Source organism: Peromyscus californicus, unplaced genomic scaffold, assembly GCF_007827085.1.
Source record: "Peromyscus californicus insignis strain IS unplaced genomic scaffold, ASM782708v3 Scaffold_8__1_contigs__length_139910024, whole genome shotgun sequence".
Taxonomy (NCBI): domain Eukaryota; kingdom Metazoa; phylum Chordata; class Mammalia; order Rodentia; family Cricetidae; genus Peromyscus; species Peromyscus californicus.
Genome location: NW_026294606.1, coordinates 77,653,388 through 77,668,657, shown reverse-complemented (window position 1 = coordinate 77,668,657; position 15,270 = coordinate 77,653,388). Strand labels below are relative to the sequence as shown.

At 42.5% G+C, this 15,270-nt stretch overlaps 1 protein-coding gene across 16 annotated transcripts in view; it reads left to right on the top strand.

Moving 5' to 3' along the window:
• Positions 1-11,283: 11,283 nt before the first annotated feature.
• Znf438 (zinc finger protein 438) overlaps positions 11,284-15,270 on the top strand; it is a 144,933-nt gene continuing 140,946 nt past the window's right edge. For 4 of the 16 annotated variants that reach the window (XM_052727948.1, XM_052727944.1, XM_052727935.1 and 1 more), the window contains exon 1: positions 11,974-12,209. The gene's annotated coding sequence lies outside the window, so the exon portion shown is untranslated. Of the gene's footprint in view, positions 11,426-11,679; positions 11,773-11,972; positions 12,210-15,270 lie in introns of those variants that run through there. The other 12 variants (XM_052727942.1, XM_052727946.1, XM_052727947.1 and 9 more) reach the window with 10 other exon arrangements.

Here is a 15,270-nt window from a genome sequence, read left to right as displayed (position 1 = left end):
ACCAGTGCTGGTGGGACTGGAAATCCCGCCAGGCCACAGTCTGAACTCCGAGGTACTGACTGTTGGACTGAAAGGCACTGATGGTAGTTAAAATAGCAGTAGATTCAGGTGTGGCAGCTAAGCTAACATTAAAACAACATTTGGCACCCAGTGTGCATCTGTTTACATTCCTTGTGAAAGAACTTTCCAATGGTATCTTTTAACAGGCTGGGAATTATTAAAAGTAGGCACTGTGAAGGCAAATTTTTCTCTATCCTGTTCTTGTAAAGGTGTAGTTAAAAAAGAAAAACAGTCTTTTAAATCAATCACTATAGTAGACTATACTTTTGGTAATAAAGAAGGAACAGGAATTCCAGGCTGTAAAGAGCCCATTGGCTGGATCACTTTATTAATAGCTCTCAGATCTTCTCTTACCATTCTCCATTTTCCACATTTCTTTTTAATGACAAATTAGGAGAATTCCAAGGACTGGTCGATTCTTCAATAGGTTGAACATTTAGCTGCTGCTGTACCAGCTGTTCCAGTGCCTGTAACTTTTCTGATGTCAAAGGCCATTATTCCACCCACACAGGTTTGTCAGTTAACCATTTTAAAGATAATGTTGTTGGTGACTTTGAAAGACCAACAGGTGTTGTGCCTGCTTAAGTACAACCTTAATGGTCTGTGACAATTCCTTGAAGTTGAATATTAACCTCCTGAAGAGGCCAATTTGGATGCCAAGATTTTAGTGAAATGATTGTTTATTTGTATTTTTTAGTCTTGGTTTCTAAGCATTTATATAAGTTTGCTAAAATACTTGTTTTTTGGTCTCTTCTGAAATTTTTGTTGTATCGACTGAAACTATTCTGTCCTTGATCACATCCAAAGCAATGTGGTTTCTAACAACAGGTATTAAGCCTTTTAATTACTCTGTGGATGAGTTTCTCCAATGCTGACAGGGAATGATTGAACTGAATTTGATATTGGGGCATACAGAAGGCCCCCTAAGGCATTTTCCCATGGCAAAGGTTACCTTGCCTGTCCCTTGTTGACCTGCATTCATTAGTTCAATGCTGGCCTTTGCCATACCTTCTGCATATTCCAGAAGGCTGGGGTTTTCTGTTTGGATTATTTCTTGAAAAAACATTGTTTCTAGGAATGCCTTAGCTACAATCTCTTTTCAAATGACCTTGTTTACTACAATTATAACATCTGACATTTTTTTCTTAAAATTCTTAGAGATTACTTCTATTAAAGCAGCATAATAAGTGGGAGATCCAATATCAGTAATATTTCTAACCCATTTATCTTTTGGTGATGATCTTGCCTTTAAAGGTTTAATCACCCTTTTGCATTCTGAATTAGCATTTTAAAAGCCAAAGATTCAGGTAATATTTGTCTGACTTCTGGATTTGATAGTATTCTATTTACAACTGAAAGCAATTTTTGCAAAAAATCAGTGAAGGCTTCTTTTGGGCCTTGTATAATTTTAATAAATGACTCAGACCTCTTACTTTATTCTTCAATCTTGTCCCAAGCTTTCAAAGCTGCTAAATGACATAGTGTCAAGGTGTGATCATCAAATTCAAACTGTCTTTGCAATTCAGCATAACTGTCTTCACTGAGAAACTGATCTTGGGAAATATGAGTACCTCTAACCCTATTTCATTGTTCTATGGCTCTAGCTTCCTCTTTCCACCATGATTTCCATTGTAACTGAGGACCAGCTTCCAATATTGCTATGGCTAAATCTTTCCAGTCTTGGGGATAATTCTATTCTGAGTTTCCTATGAATTTAGTATCTGCTTCATACAGAGTGAATGTATACCATATGAAATGACCACTTTCTTAAATCTTCTCAAATCTAATATTTCTATATGATTCTATTTAACTTCTGAATACTTGGGGGTGCCTATCATCTGTTGGCTATTCTTGTATAGTAACTGGATAAACTAATTTGGTTTTCTAATAACCTTGGGCCACTCCTCTTCAGTTTCATCATGCAGTGGTGGGGTAGGTCCTTGTCTAACTATGTCCTAATCCTTTGCAAACAGTTCCACCAACCGGGGAACAAGCATTCAAATATATGAACCTATGGGGGGGCATTTTCATTCAAACCATCAAAGGTGCACACACATACACTTAGATAATCACATATATATACATACAGTTTAAAAATGTCAATAGAGATTTTTGAAAATGGACATAATATAAATACATTGTAATGTTATTGGCAATATAAAGACAGTTTATTGTCTTTAAAATATCAAAGCCTACTACAGGTAAATATTAAGAGAATTTGCAAAATAAATTACAAGCCCCAATTTAATTATCTGAAAAATCTTCTTTGAAAGGATGGAATGAAAAGTTTACCTCCTTTTAAATGGTTATTTTTTTTATTTTAACGTGTGTGTGTGTGTGTGTGTGTGTGTGTGTGTGTGTGTGTGTGTGCAGATACCTGAAGAGGCTAGAAAAGGGTACTAGTTGTGAGCTGCCTGGTGTGGGGACTGGAAACCAAACTTGGATCCTCTGCAAGAACAGTAAGTGCTCTTAACCACTGAGAAATGTTTCTCTTCAGACTTTTCTAGATCTTTTTCCCACCAGCTGCAGAATTACTAGGAGTAGACTGTCATTTGGGGCATGTGAGGTAGCTTTGGAAATATAGGTATATAGGGAGCCTAGTCTCTGCTATGGTTTGGATAAATGACCCTCCCTCTACAGAGGACATTAGATAGCCAATGCTTGGTCCCTAGCCTATCATGCTACTGGAAGTCAATGAATGTAACCTCAAAGAAGTGGGCTCCCTAGGTAGGAGGTCATTGGAGGAGGATAATGTGATCCTGGTTCCTCCTCCCCAGTTCTCTCTTTGCTTCCCAGCTGCCACAAGTCCTGCAGCTCCCTCTTCCATAGCCTCCTGCCATGACAGCAGCCCTGCCTCAGGACCAAGAGCAATGGTGCCCACCAATCATGGTATGCAACTTCAAATATTGAGAGACTAACTTCTTTTTCTTTCTTTTTTCTTTTTTTTTTTTTTTTTTTGGTTTTTCGAGACAGGGTTTCTCTGTGTAGCTTTGCACCTTTCCTGGAACTCACTTGGTAGCCCAGGCTGGCCTCGAACTCAAAGAGATCTGCCTGGCTCTGCTTCCTGAGTGCTGGGATTAAGGGCATGCGCCACCACCGCCCGTCGAGAGACTAACTTCTTTTGTCTTTTCAAGTTGGTTATATCAAGTATTTTGCTCTGATGATAGAATGCTGATTAACATAATTCCTAAGCCTGCCTGAGCAAACTGGCCACAGACCACCTATGTGCAGACATTTCTACAAGGAAACAAAGTAAGTTTCAATCTTGTTGAAGCCTGACATCTTGGTTTTACTGTCCCTTGCTTCCAACCAAACCTTATTCTAACTAATATAAACAACAGTACCCACTGGATGATGAAACAAGAAAATTCCATCAAAATAATCTATTTGTTAAATACCTTTAATTATATGTCATCACAGAACTTACTTCAAATGTAACTTTTATATGACTGTGGTTACCCTTTGTGTTGAATAAAATATGATCCAAATAACTAGCAGATATAAATCTTCCTTCTTTACCTGTTATCTAAGACAAGAAAGAAATCTGTGTAATTTTCTGCTGGGTGAGGGTGCTTGTTCTGTGAATACCACCAATACAGCGTCTGTATGCACTGGGCCCTAACTATGAATCCAACTTTTTACTCTATTCTTTGGTTTTTCTGAAGCATCTTCTTTTGATTACTATCAAAGCTGACATCCTAGTGGCCAAAGTCCCTAACACAGAAAAATAATTCCTTCTCCAGAAGATCAATTGTGGGAAAGTTGGTGCAGAGAAAACTGGAGCTACTGGAGGTGTTGAACCCACATAAAGCATCAATGATTCTGTAGGAAAGCACTCATGCGGGTTTTATTATCCTTAAGTGAAAGCTTAAATGACCCAGTCCCTTGCTTCAGGATTTCCTGTCGACCCAAGAGCCTTTAGGTGGCAAGCAGATAGGTTGATTGACAGCTAGGTGGGGCACATCTCAGGGCAATGGTGAAGGCTCTAAGCGTGTATGAGGTGGAAGGAAAAAACCCATTTTTTTTTTTAGAAGCAGCCAGGACACTTGCTTTTCTTTTGAAACTGTATCATCTGTTAACATTTCATTCAAAATTAAAAAGGAAAAAATACAGACCAAAATCAACACCTCCGAGGGTGAAGAGCTATCTATAGTTCACACTTTACATGTAATTAATTGTCTGAATTTTCAAAATCAAAATTTTAAACTATTTTAATTTGACCCAATAAAATTATCTCACTAAACATTTCCAGAATCCTATATAAAGGTTAACATATATATGTGACAATTTGCCAAATAGAAAAGAGAGAGGCTGGCTTAATTGCCAGGGAGAAAGATTATAGACCTTTAGGACCAGATAGAATTTAACTAGGGTTATGTAACCTGAGCCATCTCTCCAATCCTTAGAGAAATGATGACTTTATTTCCCCAGGCCACTAGGGCCTTAGGAACAATCAAAGCTTTGATGATTTTGGATCCTAAATTCCACCCCTTGTCAGTTTGTCTGGCAGATATCATTCCTGTTCCAAGTTAATTAAATACACTTATAAAATGCATCAGAAACTGTGTGGTAAACTACAGCCATAGCTTAGTGTGAGAGAAAGACCCACAAGTAACTAAAGTAACAACAATATAATATATTGTTCATTATTTAATCTAAGATGTCATACAAGGTACACTTACTGTCTTCTTTTAAAAAATAATTTACTTTATATACATAGATGTTTTACCTGCAAGTTTGTCTGTATGGGGGAATTAGATCCCCTGGAAGAATTACAGACAGCTGTGAGCTGCCATGTGGGTGCTGGGAATTGAACCCAGGTCCTCTGGAAGAGCAGCCAGTGCTCTTAACTGCTGAGCCATCTCTCCAATCCTTACTTATGTGCCTTTAAAAATTAAACTCTGATAACCTTTCAAGTCTAAGATGCATATGATTCTAAATGTATCTAATTTTTTTAAGGGTGTTAAAAAATACTGTAAGTGTTGGCATCCCTCTATGTTCTAACTCTTGGAAGGCTGAGGCAGGAGATCACTTGAGCACAGTAGTTTGAGACCAGCCTGGGCAACACAGCAAGACTCCGTCTTAAAATAAACAAGTGAATAAAATAAAAGTTTGATAAACATAAGTATAATATAGGAGAGGTTGTGCTGTGGAATAGAAAGAAGAAATGTTCAAGTCCTTGGGCGAAAGCGGGCAGATACAGTGATGTGTTTAGGAATTAGGAGCCAGGAGCCGTAATAGATGGCACAGCAGTTAAGAGAACTGGCTGCTCTTTCCAAGGACCAGGTTCAGTTTCCAGCACCAACATGGCATGGTGACTCACAATTGTCTGTAACTCCAGCTCCAGGGAATCTGACACTCTCTTCTGGTCTCCATGGGCACCAAGCATGCACATGGTGCACAAACATACATGCTGGCAAATACTCATCCACCAAAAATAACAAGAAAAAAATTTTATTTAAAAAAGAATTTCAAGCCAGCCCACTTTAACAGGTGTGCCTCTACTTGAACTGCCAGAGTTTGCAACCTATACAGCAGGGACTATTCCTCATGTTTCTGGCGACCAGAGTGCAGCATGGAGGGCCCACAGAAACGGTCCCTGCTGGAGATCTCTTTTTCTCCCCCTTAGCTGACAGTTGTCTTCTTCCAGTGTCCTCACAGAAGGGACAGTCTTCCTTTTCTTATATGGCCATCATTCTTGCTGGACTAGGACCCCATCCTGGTGGCCTCATTTAACCTTACCTCCTGGACCCTAACTCCAAGTACTCTCTTAGTGAGGACTAAGACCTCAACACATGTGGGGTTGGCAGGTCTCAGGACCCAGGGAAAGTCCCTGAATATTTTATTCTTTATCTGTAAAATAGGAGAATAGTAGGAGCTACCCCACAGAGCTGTTCATGGCAGGCTTAGTAGTGCTTAGGCCTAGGAACTGGTTAGTAAAATGTGGCTCTAACCAGCAGAGGTAACTAATGGCGGTACAAGTTGACTTGCAGATGAGTAGGTCTTCTCCAACTGGAGAAGGGAAGAAACAGTCCTGAAAATAGATTATATAAAGGCCCCAAAGCCAGAACATTCCACTGAACACAGTGGTTCCATGGGACAATAGAAGGTACCAGGTGAAGTTAATTTTCCCTGTAGAATTTCAAACATTTCTGACACCATCTCCTGCATGTTCTTCTTGGTCTCTGAGTCCAGCACACACCAAGAGGCAGCTTGCTTCTTTCAGAATCAACTTGAAATCATGCAGCTGGCTCTGGACTCCATCATGAGATTGGCTGCTCTGAACAAGGGCTAGGTCCCTTGTCTTCTCCTTCTTCAGTCTGCTTCCCCTACCCCAACACACACACACACACACACACACACACACACACACACACACACACACACACACACACTCCTTTGCTACCAGGGCATCTTTTGTCCTAAATCCTTTGTTTAAATGAGTTCATTACCATTATGATCGCTCAGTGTCTGTTTAGCTTTTCCAGGAGATGGCATGCAAATAAGAATCCAGGTGGCCTGACCTGACTCCCCAGAGTTCCTAGAGGAATAATACCCAGCTAAGACATTCATCAAAAATAAAATCTAGTGAGTGTGGTAGTCTGTTTTCTATTGCTGTGATAATAATCATTACCAAAAACAATTTGGGGAGGAAATGGTTTATTTTATCCTCCAGGTTAAAGTCCATCATCAAGGGAAGTCAGGGCAAAACGGCCACAGAGGAGTGCTACTTGCTGGCTTGGTCCTCATGGCTTGCTCAGCCTGCTTTCTTAGAGCACCCAGGACCACCAGCCCAGTGGTGGCACTGCCCACAGTGAACTGTACCCTCTCCCATAAATCATTAATCAAGAAAATGTACCACAGGCTTGCCTTCATTCCAGTCTGATGGAGGCGCTCTTAACCACGGTTCCAACTCTTCCCTGATGACTCTGGCTTGTGTCAAGTTGACAAAAACTAACCAGCACAAAAGTTTACCTACCTTTGAAATCTGGAGAAGTTACTGTGCTTGTAAGGAGACCCCCGGGGCCAGAGGCAACCCAGTTCAGTGGTTCACTGTTACGCTACACTGCATATGTTTCTCTTCCTAAAAGATTTTCCTTCTCAGTGTACCTTTTGTTGATTGAGTACCTTGTTAATCCTTATGAAAACAGTTAGCATTTTGAGTAAGAAACCTACCCAGTCTTTGGATTTTTGTTTTGAGACTGGCCTCAAACTTGTGATCCTTCTGTTTCAGTCTCTTGAGTATTGGGATTATAGGCCATGTGCTAACATGCCCATCCAGTCTTTGAGTCCATGTTGTCAATCGTCTCTACATGTTGCCTATTTGGAGCATGAGAGCTGTTAGTAGAGGATCTGATGCTACTCCAAACGAGCACGGTCCATACTCTGAGTTTACCATCAGGTGGAGGAGGCAGTGCAAAGAATAGAGACAGCTTAGGGAATGCTTCTCAGAGGAAATTCATGCTATGTAGTGACTAAAAGGACAAGGAGAATTACCAAGTAAAAGGATGAGAGGAGTAGTAACAAAATGAGTAAAAACTATTTGCAGACGGTGTGTGGGTGTGATTGAGTGAAACTGGCATCTCTCCCTCGCTCTCCAATCTCTGCTGTGTGGCGTCTTTCCACTGAACTTCCGCCCTTTTGTTAGAACAATGTTCCTATTGCTCCTTCTAGCACCTGTTCTACAGATATTTCCTCTATTAAGTTATGAGAACTCTTACAGGCCCCAGTGTCTCATACTCCCCTTGCAGACAATTAGTGACCTAAGACCTTTTGCTAGGCTCCACCTCTTGATGAGGACTAATCCTTTAACATTGGCCTTTGAGGGGGGCGGGAGGGGGGGAGAACAAGGGAATCCGTGGCTGATATGTAGAACTAAATTATATTGTAAAATATAAAAAAAAAACATTGGCCTTTGGGGGAAATATTCTAGATACAAACAATAGCAATTGTAAGATTTCTCAGTCCTAGGGCAATAATTTAACATTACAGCCCAGAATACATGCATATTATTCAAGCATTAAATGGCCTGGTACCAGATCTATAAACCCAGATACACAGGACACTGAGGCAGGGGGATTGCAAGTTCAAATACTACCTGTTGATTAGAACAAGTTCAACATCAGCCTGGGAAACTTAGTGAGGCATCTGTTAAAAAGATGGTTTTTATGTTGTTTGTTTGTATGTGTGTCCCCCTCCCCCTCCCCCTCCCCCGACACACACACACACACACACACACACACACACACACACAAATGCTTGGAATATAGCCAAGGCAGAATGCTTGGTTAGCATGCTGGGGAGGTGAGATAAAACAAATAACTACCACAATCTTGTGTTTTTGGAAAGATTCCTCCTCCTCTTCCTTTTCCTGGTCTTCGCTGTCGTCCTCCTCTTCCTTTTCTGACACAGGGTCCCTGGCTGGCCTGTAACTCACTACGCAGACCAGGTTGGCCTTGAAGCCACAAAGATCTGCCTGTCACTGCCTCCAGAGTACTAGGATTAAAGACCTGTCACCACACCTGCCTAAGTTATTCCTATTATATGTGATGAAGCAGGAATTTTATGTTTTATACTTCTTAAGGTGGCAATGCATTAATGAGTCACAAAATCAACTTACTGGGCCAGAGTGAGCACCTTAAAAACAGAATCATCTGCTGGAAACAGAATGGAAAATTGTGAAGGTAGTGAAACTCTGTGACCAGTCTTTTAAATTTTACACAATGTTTCCTGGGCTTTCTGTTTTGTTCTTTCTTGGATTGTGTGATTTTTTTCTTTTTCTTTTTTTCACAAAACTATACAGGTCAGTGATTATTCTGAGTGTGGGTTAGGAGTATATGGTTTCAAGTTTTGCTTCTGCTACCTATAATGGTCTCCTACATCCCGCTTGCCCAGTAGGTAAGACGGGAATAATTACAGTACATACTCAGTTTCAAGGATTAAATGAGGTAATAGAGTGCTTGGCGTCTAACACGAAGGAAACATTAGCCATTGTATTTCTTTACTTTTAAAATTTCTCTCTAGTATTAGGTACTTTTTTTGCAAGGGTGGAGTGGGGCTCTACTCAGGTTGCTAAGTAGAACCAAAGGAAGTATTGTGTGTATTGAAGTGAAAGACTCTGGGAAGTAGACTGCCAGGGGCAGCAGATATCAAAACGAAACAATCTCAAGGATAAAGCAACACCCCCAAGACTGGAGTGCCTCACCGCTGCCAGTGATGATCCCGGGAGTGGCAGATGTCTATTTCCTTAAGGGCAGCTCTACCTGCAGCTCCTCCCTCTAATATGAACACGTCCAGGGCTAGCTTCTCATTACTCCTTTAGACCAAATTCCAGTTCAGACAGAAGGTCCACCAAACCCTACTGTGCATCTATGTGAGTATATTCTGTAAAGGCGAATGTATCCCACATTAAAAATATTTAACATATTTAGTGTGTACCTCTTAGCCGTTTCCTGCAAATTTCTATTTGACATTCAAGTTCTCTTCTCAGTCTTTTATCACATTCCCTTTCTTCTTGCATGAAACAATACCGGTTTTTAAAAATATACTTGTGGGACTGGGGAGATGGCTCAGTGAGTAAAGTGCTTGCTGCGTAAGGGTAAGTAAGGACCCGGGTTCAAATCTTAAGAATCCATGTAGAATTGGATTTAGTAAATCCAATCTGTAATCCCAGTGCTCCTCTAGTGAGAAGGGAGGTGGAGCTAGGAAATCTCTGGAAGCTCCAGCTAATGTATATAAATAACACAGCAACAAACACAGAGAACTTGCCTCAGACAAGGTGAAAGGCTAGGTAGGACCCACAGCTGAGGCTGTTCTCTGACTTCCATATGCATGCCATGGTACTCATAGGCCAGCATATACACACACACACACACACACACACCCCTAAACATACATCCTACATATACAAACAAACTTGTGGCATTAGGGAAAAAAAAATACTGAACAATCAAATGATCAAAGAATATTTTTATCATGCCCTATACTAAAAACATTTAACACATTTGGTACATAGTGTTTCCACTCTTAAAAAAAATTATGATGACATTTGCCTGTGGGAGAATCTGAGGCATTAGCTAGATCTCTTAAAAAAAAAAATTCCTGTTTGGAGTAATGATATAGAAGACTTGTCAGCATGTGAATAATGAAAAGACAGTCTTACAATTGTTCTTAATGAAAAATAAATACCAGTATTTAGAAATATGTGGAAGTTTTAAAAATTGTAATTCTTCTATATTGCGGCACAAAATAAAAGTATTGCTAAAATTACGTACGGACTAAAAATTTATTTTATGTCACTTGATAAGGGTCAAAACATTGCATAGTATTTAACTGCACAGATTAGGTTCTTTCAAAACTAATTATCTACGTAGATTTTTCTGGGATACATTATTGTTTTATTTTATTTTTTGAGGCAGGATCTCTTTGGTCCAGACCATCCTGGAACTCAACTCTCTGCTGCTTCTACTTAGAAGCTTATTTTCAACCAGGTCCTATCTCCGGTTAAAGGCTACAAGTTTCCCAGTCATCACTCCCAAAGAAAAGTGTAAACAAACCATTGTTTTAGATTTAAAGACACATAGGAGCTGTCCTGCAAAACCCCTGACCAGGCTATTTGTCTCTAAATTATAAAAGTGGTCCCGGCTATTTTCAACATTTCCTCTTCTAGGCACTATTTTTCCAAGGCGTTTTGTATTTGCTACAAGACATACAATTTGAACTTTTTTTAAATCATGAGGTTTACTTTTTTTCTGCCTGAAGGAGTAACGCGGGGCTCCTACGAAGCAGAATTCGTCTTCATATTCTGTGGTCCACTTTCTGCCTTCACTTTCTTTGCAATGGTCTTTTAGCCAGAGCTGGACAGTCGCATTTTCGTCACGTGGGGGAAGGCTGGAAAGTTTACTCCGGTTACTACTTGTTAAATTTAACAGGTGACTTGTAAAAGCTTTGCTCGGGCCAAAGAGAGAACGCAGTAGGAAGAGGAGACTATTCCTTCAGCAGAGAGAAGCGCACACAGCACTGGGGAGGGCGGGACCGCTCCGCAGCAGCAGTCCGCGACGAGCCGGAGCCGGAAGGGCGGGTCTCGGGGGCGGGGCCTAGCCGGACCTGGGCGGGCCGTGCCATAGGCGGGGCTCGCTGTGGTTGGACTGGAGCGGGCGTGGTCTACTCTTAGTGGGCGTGTCTAGCTGGGCGCGGGAGGTGGGGGGCAGAAGTGGGACAGCGCAAGGGCCCATGGGAGAAGTGCCCCTGTGACCCGGGCGAAGAACCCACCGGCCCCTGGTGGAGAACAAGTGTCTGTTAGCAAACGTGTAGAAGTTCTAGTGAACAGGTGAGGGGAGGAAGGCAGTGTCTGCGGAAAAACTACGTAAGAACCCTGTCGTCCCGCCCCGAGCCCGGGCGAGAATTTGTCTGACTTGTTCTCGTGGGTCTCTCCCCTTCCACCGACCCCGGACCTTCTCACCTCAGGGGCTCTGTGAGGATGGTAACGAGTGGCCGCCTAAGCGCGCCAGCTTGCGAAGCCCATGGGCACGCGGCAGCTGGCCGTGTGCGCTTGCGCGCCGGTCTGGGCGGGGCAGGGCGGGGCGGGGCGGGGCGTCTCCCGTCGGCCGCTGGAGGCGGGGCCTGGGCCCGAGCGCCGCGCCCGCCGGCTGACCTCGTTGAACGCAGGTCCGTGACGTCACCCCGCCGTGACGCGTACGCGGTAGGAAAACTGTAAGTTTGCGAGGATCCTGCAAGCTGCCTGGCTTGCGGGGCTCGCGGGGCCTGAGGGCTGCTCGCTGTCACGGTCGCGGTGTTGGCCGCGGGCACCGGGAAGCCTCGGGAGACCCGGGAGCCACGAACGTGACGCCGGGCCGGTGACCGCCCCAAGTGGGAGCGCGCCCTCCAGGGACTGCCGGCTTGTGGAGGCGAGGCCTCTCCTGAGCCTGGCCAGCACCCTTCCCGCTGGCCTGTGACAGCTAAGAGCGGGTGATTATGGCCTGGTAACAGGGAACTGGCAAGGCCCTCCTTAAAATTTGTTGATAAAGAGATTAGATTCCCAGTCTGCATTCTCATTTTGCAGTAGGACATGCTCGGTCAGCCTGTCATGGAGAGCCCCTTCAAAGACTAGCCCTGTGCCCATCTTCCTTTGGGATCCTGCAAATGCCCAGGTGACTGATGACAAGTTACGTGCTGTGTTGCCTCCAGCTTCCTTTATTTTCCTTTCCATAGCGCCACAATACCTTGAGACCCTCTGAGCTAACCCAAGCTATGTAATCCTACACAACTCTTATGAAAATATTGATTATTCTGAGCAATGTGGTAACCCATTTGTATGTAAGGATCTTTCTCAGGGCTTTGCCTCCTCCCCTACCCTGACCCATCTGATCATGACTTTTGAACTTGAAGGTATCTCAGCTATTGTATTGATTGACTAGGGATCAAGAAATAACCGGTATCACTATCACATCTTGGCAATATGTTGTCCCCTACCTCACCCCCAATCTGGCTTTTACAGAAAAATGTTTTTAGCAGCCCAGAACTAGTAGATTATACTCAACACAAATAGGTAGAGGCAACTTGTATGCTTATATGGTTTAGCCAAGGGAAGAGTTAGTTACAACATTGTAACACTTCTCACACTCTGGAACAAGAACTTGTCAGGAACTTTGAAGGGAATGTACATACTCTAGGATGGATTTATATGGTAGATTAAGAGGCCACATTTCTGTGAATTCAGTGGAGGGTGTTAAATCCTTACAGAAGACCCTTTGAATTAAAGCAGGGCTTCTGAGTTTTGTTGTGTTAGTAGCTTTCCAAAGACAAGTCATCTAAGTCTTGGAACTTTTTTTTCCCTCTGTCTCTAAATGGGAGATGATAGTGTAGCTTTTGTTACTTTTACAAGGATCAAATGAGACCATGATGGAGAGCACAGGCAGCTTTCTAAGTATGGGATGTTGTGTGCATCAGCCACCACCCAAGTTGAGATACTGCATTCAGAAGTCAGGTTCTGAGTCAGAACTAGAGATAGCGTGGCAAAGGGGAAGAAGACGGATTACACCCAGCAGAGTTCAATTCCAGTGGAGAAGCAGACACCAAGGATTAGGCACAGAAACTTATTTCATGTGAAATGAAGGTAAGAGGATGGTGAGGGAACAGTGAAGGTTGTTTTAATCGTCTCAGGGAGGACCATGGGAAGGAGGGGCAGTTGAATTGTTCTGAGGCCGAGTGGGAGCATATCAGGAGCCCAGCTGGTGGCTTTCAAGCTCCTTGGGAGGCCAAGGCAGGAGGAGCACAAGTTCAAGGACTGCCTTGGCTGCAGAGGGAGGCTAGGGCCAGCCTGGGTAGAAGTAGGACTGAGGAATGTATAACTTAGTGGTAGAGGTGTGGCCCTGGGTGCAATCTCCATGTGGGAGTGTGGGTGGAGGTAGTATAACTAACTGCCTGACCTGGAGAGCTTCCCATATGCAAAGCACATTTCTAAACACTGAATGCTTTACAACCACCTTTAAGTTAAGAAAACTATCTCTGCTTTTGTAGATGAGGAAACTGGCACATGTTAGATGTGTACTCCGGCTAAAAGCTTAAGAGACTCAAAGTCTTGCATATTTTACTAAATTTGCATTAGTTTTATTTGGCACTGCTATACTTTTTACCATTTGAATTGAGGTCATCTGATTTGAGAGGCTATGTTCCAAATGACTATTCTGTCTCAGAGCATAGTAAGGAAGGGGAAAGAAAAGTGTTGACATGTAACCTTGAAACATCTGATAGGCTCTGGTGGGGTCTTGGAGCCAGTGTCCAAGTAGACATGTTACTCCTAAGTGTAATGGAAAAACCACAAGACTGTACCATCATGGGAATGGTATCTGTTTTCGACTTTCCTCCATGGAGAGTTAACTGTAGAGTCTTGGAGTGGTGGAGGGGCCGTGAAAATGAGGAGATAAGAGGCTGTTGCTGTGCTGTACCTTGAGATGGGGAGATGGTGTGGTACCTTAGACTAGTAGAGACAGTTGTGGAGGTAACATTGAGAGGTAGAACTGCTGTATTGACAGGACTTACTGAAGAGGATGCTGAGAGAAGAGGAGAATAATAACTTTTTAGGCTTAGGGTGGAAGAACTAGAAGAGTGATGCTGTTTTTTGAGATGACAGATTTGGGAGGGAAAATAAAAGTTCAGTTTTACTTTCAAGTTTTAGATGCTTGTTAAATTAGTAATTATGAGTGTTCGTAACAGTAATAATAATTAGCATAATGTATAGATGAACTATATTCCAGGCAAGGTTTTAAGTATTTTTACATATATCCTTTTAATCCTTAAAACAGTTGTAAGTGCTAAGAACTTACTGTTACCATTTTGCAGATGAGAAAATGGAGGCACAGGGAGCTGCCTTAAGTCATCTAGTAGGGCAAGGCCTCTGACCACTTGAGTCCTTACCCATTGTCGTGAGTTTGTGAATATTAGAAGTGAGATTCACACCCAAAGTGCTCAGGCTTTGGAGTCCATGAAGGTTAAGCTCTGTAACTGTTCATGTGGACATGTTGAGTGTATATGAAATGAATATGGTCAAGGATGGAAATGCACATATTTTTGAAAAGACTGACTACTTTTGTTATTTTCTAATCCTTGGTTGATAACAAGAGGCAAGAGAAGGAAGCATACATGGTAGGACTGTGCTAGTTGGTTCTTCCTTGTTTGATTGGATGTCTGCAGCTAACGTTCATTCTGTCTCCCATCTCCACAGTGTGGGTTCAGGGGGGATGAGTTTCTCTTTCACATCTCTGTCTCTAGTCTCCTTCCATTGCCTGCTATTCATAGCTGGTAAGGGTGACTTTATGTGAAGGATATTGGTTAGGTTTGGGGAATTTGGAGATGAATAAACATAGTTCTCTTTCTGGAGGAGCATAACATGAGGAAGAACCTGTGGGAATAGATTTAGAGTAGAATGAATGCATAAATCCATGCTGATTAGTTCCTCCTGTCTTCCCACACCCTTTCCCCCCTGCCCCACACTTGAGAGATGGGGTGTGAAAAGGGCAAAGGAGCAAAAGAGGGCCTACACAATTGCATGATGGATTGGGAGCTCCCCAAGAGTCCTTTTCAACAAAAGAACTACTCAAAATCTTGCATATTTTACTAAATTTGCATTAGTTTTATTTGGCACTGATAAAATTTTACCGAATGAAAAATTCTGATATTTGACTATCTCTATGGAGTGATGACTTTCTCCAG